The sequence below is a fragment of the Triturus cristatus genome, chromosome 7 (assembly GCF_964204655.1).
Source record: "Triturus cristatus chromosome 7, aTriCri1.1, whole genome shotgun sequence".
In the NCBI taxonomy this organism is placed as follows: Eukaryota; Metazoa; Chordata; class Amphibia; order Caudata; family Salamandridae; genus Triturus; species Triturus cristatus.
The window spans coordinates 1,080,753,362-1,080,758,584 of record NC_140590.1 but is presented as its reverse complement, the minus strand read 5'-3'; positions in this window follow the sequence as shown (position 1 = coordinate 1,080,758,584).

Genomic DNA, 5,223 nt, shown 5'->3' with positions numbered 1-5,223 from the left:
ACCACTGGTGACTGTGTTGTGAACCAGCATTGCACTATCACAGTGGCAGCAGAGCTTCCAAAATGTTGAAAAAGAGTTTGCCTCAATATTTTGTTTGCATACTTATGTGTAATTTGTACATATACAGTGACTAATTGTGTGATTGTACTCTTTATCCTGCCCTTTTATATCTCTCCAGAAAAAATTGGTAAGAGCAAATAATTTAGTTTTTATTTCCCTTCTCCTCATGTACCTGACTGTCATTTTTAGGTTGAGCGCTTTGCCAGCGCTTGCGTAGTCTGCAAAACCTGTTGTATCTCTTCTGTGGGCTTTTGACACACCCACTGAATTGCCAATGGTTGTTATCTGTGGCATTCAGAAATGCTGGGTTTTTTTATTGGTGCATTCTTGTGAATGTCCCTCCTTTGTGTGCTTAGTGTTTTCTCCCACGGTCTCACTAAGAGAACATTGTAGTTGTCCATCATAGTGTACAGCGATTGACGGCCCCTCCTCCCTTCTCTATATGGGCCTTGCAGCCTCATACACAGCTATGTTTCCTCCCATGTCGCTGCTCCCAGCTGCACGGGTCTTCGCAGGTGCTCCCCGTTCACACAACTTGTTTTTGCTGTTTTGTTGGCCTCCCTTGCAGTGGGGTGCGTTTGTATTTTGTTTACTTCGCTTCATTTGCCGTGTGCTTAATCTTTCCTCACGGCCATCACAATGCACACGATTACCTATGATGAGGGGGCTATGATGAGGGGGCTAAAAACAACACGAGCTTACAATATTTTTAGGTTAATTTTGGCAGCATGTTTTCTGTGTGTTTGTATATGATGCAAGCCGAAACGCACTCTTAATAAATTCACATGGTGAAGCTTTTTTTGCTGGTATGTAAAATACGCTGTTCATTTTTTGTTCATTTTGTATTTTAAAACTACTATGTGCATCTCCATTGCAGCACTATAGCTAGTCTATTGGCGTTGCTGGGCTTTTGTCCGTGCCTCTGTCACAGGCAGCTGAATTCTATTGTTTTAGGCACGGCCTAACAGCTGACATAAAAAATGCTGAGCTCAGAAGCTGAAGCAATGTAGCGAGCTTAGGGAAAGGCTGGTGGGCTGCGGACTTCATGCATCCCAGACACGGCCAGTGCCTAGTTTTCCTCAGGGGAATTAGCTGGGATTTAATGGAGCAAGTCTACTGGGGACCCACTTGTCTGTTTAATTCAATTCTTTATAAAGATTTGGATCTCAAATGAGGTCCACAGAAAATGAAAGACAAATTACACTTTAATTAAATCCCATTATATCATAAATCTATTGAATAAATACATATTTGAATGAAAACTTTACCCACAATGATTTAAAAACAAATACTGGACATAGTTCCAGAAGGCTGTGGTAGAGAGCTATAAAACAAATAATCCATTTGATATCCGGAAAACTCTCCCTAAAAATAAATTTGTGGATAGTATATATAAAAGTACTCCAAATGAACAAAAGGAACAATCTGCCCCCTAAAAAACACACAGATCTAAATCCAGTTAAATACATACATAAATGTCATTATAATTAAAACATCCAAGGATAAAACCAATTCATAAAAAAATAAGAATAAAACTTGCAATTGAACTTTTCTTTGATTGCCGATGATGGACTACCAGAGATGGGGTTGGTACCGACAGCTGTCACTGGTTTTGAAACAGCCTTAAGCTGCCCAATGTGGTCGGTTCAGCAGAGGTGCCTTATAATCACAGGCCTGCGGTTTAGAGTGTGGATTATAAAGTGAATCTGTGTTACGGCAGATAATAAAAATTACAGTCGAGAAGGACAGGAATTTGACATCCCTTTCTGAAGTAAGCGGGACACCAAGTGTTCGCTAGTCCACCTTCCCATCTGCTTTGATTGCTATTAATAAAATCTTTCACCGAAATTCGAATTTATTGACCAACGTTTTATAATGTATCAATTATCTATTCTTGACAAAATGTATTAGTTGTGATTTTAATTTAGTTCAGCCTATATGTGTTCATTTAGTTCTGTGTTGTGTAACGATGCAGAGTAAATCACCCCTATGCATGCATCCTCAGCAGCAAAGGGAGCTCCCATGATGCTCTTGTATCAAGAGAAGGCGCCTTAAGATTTTACAGGGGGCAGGAGTGACAAGGGCGCTCTGTGATTGGCAGTTGGGCCGTAATCTGTTCTACTGCTTGGAACCCTGACTCTGCCAATCGCTGATTCACAGTTTGCTGCTTCAGCTTTCGAATGCAGAAGAGCCCTCACTAGTGTGAGTGGACGTTTACATCCTGCCAGAGACACGGGAGCTAATTTAACACATTTTTCACTATCAATATCTAAACATAAGCTTATCCACAACAATTTTTCGCCCTAAGGCACCACTCATTGCCTCACACATGATGACATAGGTCAAAAATGACACCATTGATGACATTATATATCACGCACCATTAACATCTGTCATACCATTATTTTGGACAGCCAGGATGTGGATTTTTTTAATACGCTTTAAAGTTAGTTCCATCTGTGCACAAACTGTACCTATTCAATCACCCTATTTATATACTTTCTACTCCATGGCTAAATTCTTATAAGGTCCCATAGTCGAGACCGATTGCATTGCAAACACTTGTTAATACATGCACTTTGAATATATTGTAACCCACATCTCCTTTAGGCCCCTTAATCTCGCTCTGGAATTCCGTGACCTCTTTGACCAGTGCTTAATTTTAGCCGGTGGTTTCTGGTGCTCAGCACCGGCACTGAATCATGAACATCGGAGCTTATAGCGCAAACTCGATCCGAAGGTATTGGACCAAGGAAACGTTCATTTTTGGTAGGCATGGGAGCTCTGTTTTAGGCGGTGCTTACAAGAGAAATGGACTGGTGCACGCTGCCTCCTGACTAGAGCCCCGGCACTTCTTCATTTTTTTATTTTTACAAATTAACCATTGTCTTTGAACCTCATCTGGCAGCACCCCGCTAATTGCCTTGCTGTGTCTGCTGCCACCTCCTACGGTCCCTCAGGCTTTCACCATAGCAGCGCTCCCAAATATGTTTACAGTGGACATGGTTATTGAATATTTAACCAGTGAAGGTCTGCAGAGGGGCAGAAATAAGCAAAAGGCAGCATGGTGGAGGTTTCAAAATAAAATGTGCTTCATTGTTATTTTTAGTACTGCATCTCAAACGCATTAATCACTAATCGCATAATATGTTTTTTCCTGCTCTTTCCTGCACATCTATCGCTTCAGCTGGTAAGAGAGATACTATTTTTTATATTTTCGCTATAGGTTGAGTCATTTTAAACAATAGTTTGTGTGTAATCTAGTTCAATCGTAATGAAGAAGTGACAGGGCTTGATTGAGAGTTTGGTGGACGGAGTACAGTAGAGGGTGGCAGCAGTCCTCTTTATCTTAAAGGAACTACAGACATGAGGTTTCCTTTCAATGTCTAAAAAGATTGGAGGATGGCTGCCACCCATTTCGACTCCCCTTTCAACGGCCATCAATCAACTTTTATAAAGTTTTTGTTTTTCAGAAACAAATTCTCCAAAGATGTGTCTGTTTCCCAAAAAAAAAAAACTAATCGCACCCTGTCTTTGGGAATTTTCTCCCAGTGTTTGGAGTATCATTATTTTTTATTTCTATCTGTCGCTGCCAGGTTTTTACTCATGGTGACGGACAAGAAAAAAAAAAAGTACTACGCCGTTCATTCTAAATTGGGTGGACGGTGGGAGGCCCTTCCTCCGACAACTCCACTCTGTCAGGCCGCCAGAGAACGTTTTCTGTTGACAGAGCCAACAAGGACTCTGCTCACAGAAAACATGAGGTTCAAGTGGCTTTGAACTGAGGTGGGCGGTCTGAGAGTTTGTCGGAGAGGGTACTCCTCAGTAATTATGATGAAGCACCCTGCCTCTCAAACTCTAAATTGGGCCTAAAATGATCAAAAATGTTATTAGTGTCACTATATATAGGGTGCATTAGTATAGTCGCAAAGGGGGGTATATAACTTCTCTACTGCCCTCCTCTGTGTCTCCATGCCCTCCGTAAAATATACATTTCTCACTCTTTCACCCTTTTGACAGTTGTTAGACTTTGTAATTTTCCAAATAAACATTTTGTGTCAGAGCAGCAATCAGTAACTCTTCTCTTCTCTTGCAGTTATGACTTTCACACATATTTCTTACAATCCCTGTTGTCTCGTCGTGAACTTCCATCTGTAATTTATCCGTAAAATGGCCACACCCCATTTTTAACACGCACATGCCCCCTTGCACTTGTGTTATGCTGTCACCTCTCTAATTTCATAGTTTTCCTTTGAGAGCCCTGGCTTATGTATATGGAAGCCCAGCCGGACATCCCACTTGGGCCCTGGATTGTGAACCAGCAATGGACTGCCAGTGGGAACTGGGACCTCTCAAAATGTCACTTCAAAGTTGGGATGTTTTTCCGGGGCACAGCCAGTGGGAACTGGGACCTCCCAAAATGTCACTTCAAAGTTGGGATGTTTTTCCGGGGCACAGCCAGTGGGAACTGGGACCTCCCAAAATGTCACTTCAAAGTTGGGATGTTTTTCTGGGGCACAGCCAGTGGGAACTGGGACCTCTCAAAATGTCACTTCAAAGTTGGGATGTTTTTCCGGGGCACAGCCAGTGGGAACTGGGACCTCCCAAAATGTCACTTCAAAGTTGGGATGTTTTTCTGGGGCACAGCCAGTGGGAACTGGGACCTCTCAAAATGTCACTTCAAAGTTAGGATGTTTTTCCAGGGCACAGCTCATATATGGCGTTATGATACTCTCATATCTTTCACAGCGCAGCTATGATTTCATATATGTTATATGGAAATTCTCATGGGTGATATTGCATTATTGTTTCCTACCTGATGTCTCTATGACATCAGACTCTTCTGTCCACTCACAGCTCAATCACCTAAACAAATTCACACTTACACTCACCCTGTCACTTACAGACACTGTTAGATGAGGAGCAGGTCCATTCGACCCAGGTGGGCGTGGTGCACGTGGGCTGCTAGAGATGTAAAGGATTACAAACCAAACCTGCCATGACAAGGAGGTAGGGAAGGAAGTGGAGGGCATGGAACCTGTACTGAGTTTGCAGAAATACTGTTATCCTCCTGAGTGTAAATAGAAAACTAATTTCTGTGTATAACCTAAATTTGATTGAAGTAACAGTTCTTGAACATATATTGTATAGTAAAGTAATTAG